Source organism: Octodon degus, unplaced genomic scaffold (genome assembly GCF_000260255.1).
Source record: "Octodon degus isolate 3935 unplaced genomic scaffold, OctDeg1.0 scaffold00374, whole genome shotgun sequence".
Taxonomy (NCBI): Eukaryota; Metazoa; Chordata; class Mammalia; order Rodentia; family Octodontidae; genus Octodon; species Octodon degus.
The window spans coordinates 440,114-452,622 of NW_004524950.1; the positions used below are offsets into that span (position 1 = coordinate 440,114).

General features: G+C 42.5%; 1 pseudogene; it reads right to left on the reverse strand.

The window, feature by feature from the left end:
* Window positions 1-332: 332 nt before the first annotated feature.
* LOC101561809 lies at window positions 333-1,508 on the reverse strand (annotated as a pseudogene).
* Between the last annotated feature and the right edge of the window lie 11,001 nt (window positions 1,509-12,509).

The following is a 12,509-nucleotide window of genomic DNA, read 5'->3' on the forward strand; positions in this document are numbered from 1 at the left end:
TACAAACTCAGTGTAACTGGTAGCCATAGATGGTTGACTCACCAATCACAGCAACCATGCAACAGCAAGTCTTAAACAAAAACCTAACAATGCTTACTCACAATTTTGCTGAGGCAAAGTAGCCAAGCTTGGTGGTGGATTATGAAGAGGGGCTAAATGGAAGAAGGTGGAATGTCACAGGAACTATTCTTTGGCTCTTTGGTGTGGGGCGGGGGGGGCGGGGCTGTCCTGGGGTTTGTACTACAGCTACTGTTTTTTTTTAAACAGCTACCAAATCCATGAGCTGTCCAACCAATACTGAACAGTTCTGTTTTTGCAGGTTATCTGGGATCTTAATCATCTTCTCCTTCCTCGTCTGTTTCTCTATTCCTCTTTTCACCTTTTCTGCTTTCTTCCTCCTCTTCTTCCTCCTCCTCTTCATCAGTTTCTCCATCATGTCCAAATCTTCGTCCTCACACACTTCATCTTCATCTTCATCTTCGTCCCTGTCCACATCCGCATCCTTATCCTCATCCTCTTCTTCAAAGTCCTCCTCGCTGTCGCAGTTACTTTTCTCTCATTGCTGGGACAAATACCTGACACTCAAAGTGAAGGAAGGAAGGTTGATTCAGCTCAGTTACTGGAGGTTGCAGTCCATACTTGGCTGGCTCCAAGGCAGACTGACTGGCACAGGTCAGACAGCAGCAGTTCATGGCAGCAGCAAACAGCAAGAAGAGCTAAGGGAGGAGCAATGATGGCAACAGAGTCTGTCTCTCTGTCTCTCTTTATAATCACATTCAGCCTCTCTGCCCCATGCTGAGGGAAGTACACACACCCATAATCCTAGCAGGACTAGGACCCATAATCCCAGTGGATCATGAGTTAATCTAAAACTCTAGAAGTCCCCGCCCCAAGACAGCATGAGGCTTTGAGGGGACAAATAGACACAAACCATAACACTCACCATCCTCATCTTTCTCGTCCTCTTCATCTTCTCCTTCCTCATCCTCTTCCTCTTCATCTCCTCCATCCACCTCTGCATCTGAATCCAGTGCTTCCCGGTCCTCTCTATCATAGCCGTCCAGGTAGCTTAGTTGGGACAAGAGCTTAAAGACTGTCCATAGTCATTCAGGTTGGTGGCTCACAATTAAACAGATCCAGGCTTTTCAGACAATCCAATTTTTTCAAAGGTTCCAAGGTGCTGATATCTTTCAGTTTATTTCCACTTAAGTTTAAATGTGTGAGATTTGGAAGTTTTTCTGCTAACATGTCCAGACCTCTAAAGATTTTTATTGTCACTGAGCTCAAGCTTTTTCAATTTAGGTAATGTGGGGAGATTTGAAACTGAAAGTGAGCATACATTTATTAAACTGAGGAACTCTAAGCTTGCAAATTCAGCTGTTAAGCCCTCAATTTTTCCATCATTTGATTTGCAATTGTCCAAGACAAGTTCTCGAACAGCTCCTGGGGGCCGGTTCCTCAGCTCCAGGTGGATCCTCTTCTTCATGTCCATGTTCTCCTCGTCCCCCCTTTTCAGACTTAACTTTCTGCACCTGGGGCGGAGGGAGGACAGGCTTCCTGGTCTGTGTGGTGAGGGTGGTCGGAAGGGGTCTGCCCAGCCAGCGTGTGCCATGCAAGAGGATGAGCGAGTGGAGCCCACAGGCCAAGTTACTCACAGGAGTGGGGAGAAACCACAGAGAGATAACCTAGTATTGAAGATTATAGCAAATGATCAAGAACATTTCTTCAAAGGGCCAGCCAAATAGCTTAGTGGATTAAAGCACCTGCAAGCAGGCACAGAGGCCAGGGGTTCAATCCCCCAGCCTGCCGTGCCAGCCCCACCCCTGGGGCGCACTGAGAGGCAATTGAGACTGGGCCTAGTGGCGCACGCCTATAATCCCAGCTCTTGGAAGGCTGTAAACAGGTGGATCATTAGGAGTCTGATCTAGTAGTGAGACCCTGAATACCCTGTAGACTCTTCCCTAAATCACACACAAAAAAAGAACATTTCTTCATCCATACATGAACCATTCAATTCAGAATCACAAAAACAATCACTGTTATGGTCCAGACATCCTTACCAAAACTCAGGCTGACATTCAATCCCTAGTGTGAGACATGAGAGGGAGAAAACTTAATCTGAATACAGTATTTAGAGTTGAGATCTTTGGGAGACACGAGGACCCTGATCCAATGAGGCTGTGGCTTTGCAAAACAGAGAAGCCTGAACTAGGACACTCTGTCTTGCTAGGAAATGCCCTGTACCACTTCATGACCCTGAAGAGTTCCGCAGCAAGTAGGACCTTCCCAGATGTGGCAGAAATCTTGAGACTTTTCTGCCTTGAAGACCATGAGCCAAATACATGTTTACCCCTTATAAATTACTTGGACTATGGTACTCAGAGCAACAGAAAATTGACTTACTCATGCATCCAAACACAATACTGCTCACTTTGTCAAAATAATTCTTAAGATTATTTCTTATGCTGTGCCCAGAGAACAGAAGAATCCCAGGGACATTCAGTCCTTTCAATTAGAAGCATTCGCAGAAAGAAAATTCCATCCGAAAAAAAATATGCCAGGAACAGATCAGCTTTGATGACAGTGCACTTGCACCAATTTAAACTGAGAAGTGACACAGCAACAGCCGGCACTATTGGGTCGCAAGTGGCAGAAGGCCAATTTGCCTGCCTTAGGAGTTGAGAAATCTAATAGATTCATGTAAGTCAAGGTCTAGGTATTGATCGCAGTCATGACTTCCAGTCCCGGCTGTGTCCAGAGGCAATGTCCCTGCATGGTGGCCTCTCTCTATCTCAGTCCCTTTCCTCTGTGTCAGCTTTGTGCTGCTCCACGCAATGGCCCCTGCGGCACCGGGCAGATATCTTTCCTGTATTTTCTTGTTTGATCAGTGTCCAAGGATTCGTTCTAATCAGACTGGTTTTGGTCACATATCTATTCGCATTGTAGCTATAAGGTGCCAGGCTAGGGAGGAGAAGCGAATGAATGCTGGATGGCCAGCAACAATAAATTTCTACAATAGTCCCTGCAAAACCAATTTTATATTGCTTTTGAGCTGGGAAAAATATTTAGATCCCTATTTCTTAAAAATTGTCTACCCTGAGACCAGGAGTGGTGGCACACACCTGTAATCCCCGTGCTGGGGAGGCTGAGACATGAGGATCGTACAAGTCTGAGCTGCATAGTGAGACCCTGCGCCAAATACATAAAAAAATGAAAAGAAAAGATGAGCATAAAAATAGTGTTCCCAGAACTCATGGAGCCCTAGGCTCATATCATATGATTCAAATTCAAGTATTCTCTCTAACAACTGAAATATGCTAGATTGCAAGGAGGTTATTTAACAGTATGCTGAGCAAAGTTTTACTTGCTCTTTGCAAATTTTACCTGAAGTCCCAAAGCCAAGAACAGTAAGAAACAATTACCCACACATCCTAAACAGAAGTACTTGACACATCCATGCCAGACTTAGTTTTAAAACAACAAGAAAAAAAGCCAGATTGGCTGAGTATCTTTGAAACAATTACTTCCATCTTCTATATGACTAGACAAAAGGTGATCGAAGAAAGTCCACAGGAACAGAAATTCAGAGCGGTAGGGTACTTGCCTTTTCCTGCTGACCTCTATAGAGGGAAAAAATGCATTACTATCCTCTCAGGGGCACTTCCTGAAGGAGAGACAGATGACTCACTTCCCAAAGCCAGAGTAACTTATTAGCTGAAGAAATGAAAAAAAATGAATTAGAGTAAGGAAGTGGAGGGTGTGGACACATACAACACGAGACCGGGTGGTCAGGAAGGCCCTGCTGGTGACACTTCAGCAGGGAGATGAAAATGGGGGCGTAGTACATGTTGATGGTTGGGGAAGGAACAGGCCTTGGGCTTGGTTTTGTTGGCAATGGTGGGATTGAATCTAGAGCCTCCCACAAGGACAAGAGAGCCAAAGGCCTTTGGTGAGATACGTTTAATTTCTCCTGGGATGGAAAAACAAAAAGCCATGGAGACTGGAAAGGAGTGAGTGTGAAAGCGGCAAAAATCAAGGGAAGATGTCATGCATGGTGGCACGTGCCTGGAATCCCCGCCCTCAGGATGACCAGGCAGAAGGAGGACCGCTATAAATTCAAGGCAGACCTAGGCTACATAGCAAGACCTTGTCTCACAATACAAAACAAAACAAATGAAGAGGAGAGAATGGAGCTGTAGGAGTGAGAGAAAAGTCATACCAGCACATCCACTGTGGGGCCCTGAGTCTTGGTTTAGTCCTGAACTGGGAATATTAAACACATTCTCTGGCAGACAGAGACTCTGATTTAGATGTGAAACTGAAATTTGGGATCAGACCTCACCATACTTGTCTTAATCCAAGTAAAAGCGATCCTAATATTCAAAAAGACCACAAAGCTATAGGATATCTCTGAGAGGCCATCTGTAAGTCGGGAATGAGAGAGTGAACACAGCACATTGGAAAGTTAGAGGAAAAAAATTTCCCACCTGTGTCCATATATCACTTTCTAAGAGAATCAAAGACTCTATAACTCATCTGTAAATATTTAATTTAGCAAACTGCTATACCCATAATATACACTAGGTAAGTATTTGCTATTAGCCATCAAGGAAGTTAACATGCCATCTGAGAGAATAAAAAAGACGCAGCACCAGATCATTGGTCAGACAAGAGAGAGCTGAGGAAGGATTTAACCTTCCAAATTGTATAATTCAAAATTGGAGGTTGGAGACTTTACACATATTTAACCTACAAGCAACTTACTGTGTACTTGCTAAACAGAATCAACTAGTTTACAGCATAGACATTGCTAGTGGTTGTTAGTTTTAAATGTTCAGTGTGTAGTCCAGGGAACATACGTAGTTGAAATGTTATAAGATGAAATAAATGGAGGCTGGGTAGCTCGGTGGTTTTAAGCACCTGCCTGGCAAGCACAACAATCCAAGTGCGATCCCCAGTACCACATGCTGAGCCGGTTCCAGAACCTCTCAGGCATGGTGGTGCATGTCTGTAACTCCAGCGCTGGAGAGGCTGAGACAGGAGATCACTATGAGTCTGAACTGCATAGTGAGGGGGCTGCCCAGAGAGCTCAGTGGACTAAAGCACCTGCTTAGGCAGAACTCAGTGGCCAGGGTATGATCTCTGGTGTGCTGTGCCTGTCCCACCCCCAGGGTGTACTGAGACAGTGACTGAAACTGGACATGGTGGCGCACGCCTGTAATCCCAGTGCTTGGGAGGCTGAAAACAAGAGAATCACTATGAGTACGATCTACATAGGGAGACCCTGTAGACACTGTCCAAATACATTTAAAAAAAAAAAACTGAACTGCATAGTTGACCCTATATCAAATAAATACATAAAAAATAAAAATTAAAAATAAATGGAACAGAAATAGAATAATACACAGAAAAAATCTTTTTTTTAAAAAAAGTCACTAAATTAGATGCTCTCATTTCCATTTTTTCCTTGCACAAGACAAAGATTTATTCCTTTCTTTACAGAGAAAGTTCTAGAATATGGCAATCCAAAGAAGATATTGCAGCTCAAGTCCCGAGAGCTAGACTCTTCCAATGGCACTGCTCTCATCAATGTTGATTTATACAAAATAACAACATGAATTTGACCCAATACACCTATATTCTAGCCAGCAAGAGAAAAAGAAAACTTATTCTGAAGGACACATCTATTAAGTGCTTACCAAATGCTTCAGTCGCTCTGTCTTTCTGCCTCTCTCTCCCCTCCTCTCCCCAACCTTTCCCTCCTCTCCCTCCCTCTCCTTTGGGCAGGGTCTCACTAAATCATCCAGATCAGCCTTGAACTCATGATTCTCTTATCTCAGCTTAGCTGGGCTGACTGTCATGCACTACCATGTTCAGTTTAATATTTTCTTTCTACAGGGGAAAAGGAGAATGAATGGAAGGCACAGGCAACTGGCCTATTGGGCCCGACTTTTCTTCTGCTAGAGACAGGTTAATGCTGTTTGGCAAGAAGAGTCACTTCATCTCTTAACCTAGCTGGTGTGTTTACAGTTCTCTTTACCAGTTGTGTCAGACTTCTCATTATCCCTAACAGCTAATTCCACTAGCTCCAAATATAAACATTTGCTTATATAAAACAATCGATATCCTTCCTGATCACCCTTCCACGCCGGGATTGCACCATGCCAATTCATTTGCCTCCTATGGATAACTACGAATAAACTGATTCAGAAAACATGTACTAGAAGAAACACTGTGGCAATGGAACAGAGATAATCTGCCCTTCAGAATCACCTGATAAAAATGTAATACGTATCTCTTGAGGGAGTTCAGAGGGTAAATATGGTAACCTCATGAGGCAATGCCATCTGCCCAAATGATATAATCACTGTTCCATAATTCGTTCTTTTCCTGAAGCATTTGTTATATGCCAAGAGCCATACTGGGCATTGCAGTTGTTAAAAGATTATTAAACTGGATGTGGTAGCACATGCCTGCAATCCCAGCACTCAAGAGGCTAAGACAGGGGCATCACTACAAGTTTGAGGCCAGACTGGGCTACAAAGTGAGTTCAAGGCCAGCCTGAACTGGCTGAAACATCATTTTAAAAAGAAAAAAAGGATCACTAAGACAAGAAAGAAGCATTTGATACAATGGAAGAGTTAAGAAAAATGGACCCTCCAAAGTTGGAGAACTTTTGTATTATATGCAACACGAGAATAATGATGCCTCTCTCCACTGACATAAAAATGATAGAAACATCATCTTCTGGAAATTGGAATGACTCAGTCTGTTAAGAATTCTTGTGTCTGTTGCTAGTGATAAATATTGACATATGGGCTGCCACATGTAAGTAAATAGGGGTACATGAAAGGCCAGGCGTGTCCCCTCTGAGAGAGCTTTCTGACAAGTGTCAGAAAAGTACTGATGTATATTTTGACTGATTTTTGAACATACATTAACCCAGAATATGAAAGCTAAAACAAATTGATAACACTACAAACATTCAAGCAAAAGTAATATACCTGTGACTTCAGAGTGTAAGACAACAATAGTACTACAGGATTCATTCCCTATTTCATTCAATGTAGAGGTGGGTATTGGTCTTCATATGTCGGAACCAGGGTAAGAACTGGGGATTTGAAGATGAACAGGATCGTTTTTGTCTTTCCAAAGAGTAGGATACAGCAGGAAGAAAGAACAGTGCACAGATACTTTCATTATTGTATGACTCATGCAATGAAAAATAGAGATGTCCTAGGATGCTATGTGAGTTTATGGGAGAGAGAGCACGTCCAGGCTTGATGGGTCAAAGAAAGTTATGTGGACAAAATGAGTTGCACATTGCTGACGGCAGGATGAGGAACAATTAAGGTCAGAGATACTTCAGTAGGTGTGTGTCTAGTTGTCCACCCAAACCTCATGCAACCATGTGGTTGGCTTCTCGAGTTTGTGATTAATTCATGATTCAATGCTGAGATTACGAGTGTGAGCTACACCTGCCCTAGGGTGGAGAGCCTGCGGTTGTTTCTCCCTTTTTGCTCTTGCTATTTTGCTGCTTCCTGCAGCCATGAACTCTCACCCCTCTGCCACAAGCCCCCTTGTCTTGGAGCCAGCTAATTATGAACTGACACCTCCACAAACTATGAACTAAATAAACCTTTCCTTTCTTAATTTTGGGAGTCAAGCTTTTGTCCAGCAATAGTAACCGAGACACAGTGCAAATTAAATGTCTAAAGGTCATGGCATATTAAGGAACAGAAGGGATTCAAAGAGCCCTTGAAGGGATTCTTCATGAAGAACATGAAAGATGAGATTTGCTATGGCAAAGTGCTACTCCTTACCATAGACACACAAGACAAGAACTTGTTCCTCACTGTCACTTGGACTATACATTTCTCCTGATTTTCTAAAATTCATTTTGTTAAGAAATTAATTTTGTCAGAGAAAAACATTCATATAAGTCTGAGAAACTGAGTCAGGCATGGTGGCACATGCCTGTGATTTCTGCACTCTGCACAGCCACAGCAGCGGGGGATCACACCTCCTGTAAGTCAACTATTCCAGCCAAGCCCCACTTCCCAAGGGCAAGTCCACTATACTGCCTCCATTATTCAGTCAAGTAGAAAAAACCCTAATATGAGTTCCTGAGGCTCTTGGGAGACATCTAGATATAAACGGTAAGACTCAGTAAGATTCTATTGTAAAAATTTAAAAAATGTAAAGGACATTACATTACTTAGTACAAAGCCCCTGGGTTGTTTCTAGTAACACACACACACACACACACACACACACACACACACACACACTGCTACATAGTAACTGTATTAGTCAGCTTTCCATCATTATAACAAAATACCTGAGACAACTTAAAAAGAGAAAAGGTTTATTTTGCATCACAGTTCCGTAGATTTCAGTCCACAGTCAATTGTCCTCATTGTGGGCACCTACGGTGGGGCACAGAATCTTGGAAGGAACAAGTGGTAGAAGAAGCAGCTTATTTCCTAATGGTAGGGAAGCCCCCCCCCACCCCCCCAAAAAAAGGAACTTGTTTCTTACTATCCCGTTTGAGGACATACCCCTAATAATCCAAGATCTCCCTTCAGGCCTACTTTTTTTTTTTTTTTTTCCTATTTCTTATTTGTGGGTCTTTTGAGACAGAGTCTCATTTTGTACTTAATTTGGCCTTGAACTGTATAGCACAGACTGGCCTCAAACTCACAGTGATCCTCCTGCCTCAGCATCCTGAACACCTGGATTACAGGTGTATACCACCTCACGCAGCTAGGCTATACCTTTTAAAAGCTCCATCACTGAGCTGGCGAGATAGCTCAGCAGACTAAGCTCCTGTGTAGGCAAGCATGGAGACAAGGTTTCAATCTCCGGCACCACACGCCATGCTGGTGAGACCAGTCATGGTGGCACATGCTTGTAATCCCAGCTCTGGGCAGGCTGAAAACAGAAGGGTCACTACAAGTACGAGCTGCATAGTGAGACCCTGTACCAAATACCCAAAAAATAAAAATAAAAATAAAGTAAAAGCTCTATCATGTCCTAATAGCACCAAGCTGAAGACCAGGCCTTTCATACATGGGCCTCTAGAGAACTTTCTAGATCCAAACTATAGCAGTGATACTTTTTCTAAACTCAACAGCTCATTAACATTATGTGCTCAAAGATTCACATCACTCAGTTCTTTGTAACTATGGAAGTACCCTGTGGTGTATTAAGTATCCAGTGAGTTTGAGAAGTGGTATGTCAGTATTTAGAAAGATGGAAGAAAAGTCACATATGCTGGAATAACTGGGAGAGGTTTGACATACATACACACATACTTATCTCCCACTATGTGCCAAGTATATAATTCTGTAATGTAAGCATTATTGTTCCTATTTTAAATATTTGACAGCAGTGTCAGGGAGAACACAAGTCATTTGCTTTGGAATAACAGCCAGATTTGGGGACTAAGCTTTCAAGTCTAGCATTCTTTCGATTACACTACCTGCTTTTTTGAAGTGTTAAGGTACTAACTGGACCCTAAAGGACATAAAAAGCAAGATACTGAGAAGAGGATGGAAGTGGAGAAGGACATCGGTAAGAACTGTTTGTAGGGAATGTTCCCAAAATAATTTTTCTTTTACATTCTTGTCCTTAGTAAAAAGTATCAGAGATAATGGGAAATTTTTTTTTCTTTTTTTTTTTTTTTTTTTTTTACAATTTTGTCCCCAAAGGCATGGACTTTGGAGATGCCCAGAGAGGTATGACTCCAAGAAACAAGAGACCTTTCGATAACAACTTTGTAGCTTTTCATCTTTGGCTGGAAATTAGAATTCTAAATTTACTACAATCATGCAAAATGTCACCATCATCTCCTTGTATTTCACTCTGGTTGTTTTCAGAAGTACAGATAAGGGAGACCTAATGTTATAACCCAAATGCTTTCTGTCCTGATTTATTCTTTGGGGCAGTCTCTTGACTTCACTAGCAATAGTTGGCTGGCTAGCCCAGTTCCACTATATCATGTAACTTTCATTTATCAGGTATCACGTTTTGGCCTACAAGAAGATTTCATTATAACACCTTTTGTCTACACACTTAATTTTGATGATTTACATTAAGACTTAGCTATTATGAAAGCTGTTTACTCCTTGCTTTTCTTATCCACAGCTAACGGGTTGATTTAAAAAGGTCCTGTTTGTTTTTTTGGATAAAGGCCTCCAGGAAACCCACTGCACATGAGAGAGACCTGAATATATAACAGTTTTAGCCACATGTCAAAGATGCAAAGGGCTTGAAGGTTATTGATGTCACAGGAAGAATATCTGAATGACATGAGTTTTAATTTCTATGAAACTACTGAAAAAGAAAGACATTAGTAGAGCATCTTCACTGTCCAAAGAGGAAGCTAGAGTTGATATCAAAACCCTTTAGCAGTGATGATTTTAGAAAATAGATGAAAGATAATTATTACATCTCCTTAGATAATGAAATAGCCCGGAAAGATAATTCAGAACTCGTGCTGGCCAGATAGCTTAGTGGATTAAAGCACCTGCTTAGGCAGATGCAGGGACCCGGGTTCTATTTCTAGAGTGTCTGCTGGGCCCACCCCCAGGGCGTGCTGTGACAGACTGGGCATGGTGGCACGCTCCTGTAATCCCAGCACTTGGGAGGCTGAAAACAGTAAGACCACTAGTCTGATCTGTGTAGTGAGACCCTGAACACCCTGTACTAAATAATTTTTAAAAAAGATAATTCAGGACCAAAGTATTCTGGGATATTTGAATAATTTCATAATCCTTGGATGAAATAAATAAAGTATAGGCAAGTGTGTTGGCAGATTGTCATGAGTTCAAGGTCAGCCTGGGCTACAAAGTGAGTTCAAGGACAGCATGATATACATAGTGAGACTGTCTTTAAAAAATAAATGAGGGCCGGGGAGATGGCTCAGTGGAATAAGCACTTCCCTGGCAAGCGCAAGGGCCTGAGTTCAATCCCTGGTTCTGCAAAAAAAAATAAATAAATAAATAAAAAGAATGAATAATATACAATAAACTAAGCTGAACAGTTTGCATTATTTATATTAAAAGTTTACTGAAGTCAGGCTGGTCAAATAGCTCAGCAGATTAAAGCACCTGCAAGCAGGCACAGGGGACAGGGGTTCGATCCCCGGGCCTGCCATGCCAGCCCCGCCTCCAGGGCATGCTGAGACAGCAATTGAGACTGGGCACCATGGCGTGCGCCTATAATCCCAGCACTTGAGAGGCTGTAAACAGACAGATCACTACAAGTCCGATCTAGTAGTGAGACCCTGAGCACCCTGTAGACCCTTCCCTAAAATACAGGGAAAAAAAAGTTTACTGAAGTCCTACCAGGAAGATAGGAGACTCTTGTCAGGGTTTACAAGGGAATAGATTTAACACAGGACTCATACTTCATAGGATTATTTAATAATATTCACCCAAAGAATCAAATGCACGGATCTGTCCACACAGTAGAGACCCAAAGAATCCAACTGAGAGCCTGGATCCCACGGCAATGTCCTGCATGAGTCCAACTGAAGTCCAACTGCCATAGAGCCCACAATGTCTCATAGAACTCTGTATCAAGGAGCTGCACTGGAAAGGCCCAAAGGTCAGTGACAGAAGCTAAAAAGTTTGCACCAGCAGGGTGAAGGATCTGTGCCAGCAGCCTGAGGGATCCGCACTGGAGCCAGGAAGCAACACTCAAAGGAACAGAGCTCTCCTGAAAAGAACTGCGGCCATCCTCAGTGACAAGGACCCAAGCTCCTCCAATGATGAGAACAGCTGAGTTCCTATCAGGAAAACCAGCACAACAGGCTTATCCAGTAGGACCAACAGCACGCCACCTTCCCCTCCAGTTCTCCTTTTATGCTATGGGCAACAATCTTCAGGTAGGCCTTCCACACCCAGAACCACAAAGTGTAGCTGGGTGTTACAAGCTGACCATTAGTTCATCCACTACAACTTTCTTCAATGGGAAACATTTGTTTTTTTAAAAAAAACAACAACACAGTTTTTCTAGAGAAACCTCAAGTTCTTAATTTGTTATACATCAAAATACGTAACAATTTCTAGTGATCTACTTTAGTGAGAGTCTGGAAGTTTTAAAGGCTTTTTTCCCTAAGCCTCTTGTACCTTTTATGACACCATCTTCTAGTTCCTACTCTTAGGCTATTAAGGTATCATCAGGCCAGTAGAATAAGCACTTCCTGGCATGCGCAGGACCTCAGTTCAATCCCTGGTTCTGCAAAAAAAAAAAAAAAAAACCACAAGCATGGCTAATAAATGAGAGGTGACTAATACCTTGGGGAGAAATGTCCTTCTACCAAGAGATTTTGTATCTGATTGCTCAAACATAAGTGCAAGTGCTAGTTGCTAGCACTCTTGACAAATGCAGATCTCTAGGCTCCTTTCCTTGAGACTTCAAATTAGCTTGTACACAGCAGTGTGCAGTATGTTTAGTAGCATTCCAGGTCCACTAGGTAGAAGTAGCACCTCTCCCTTAGC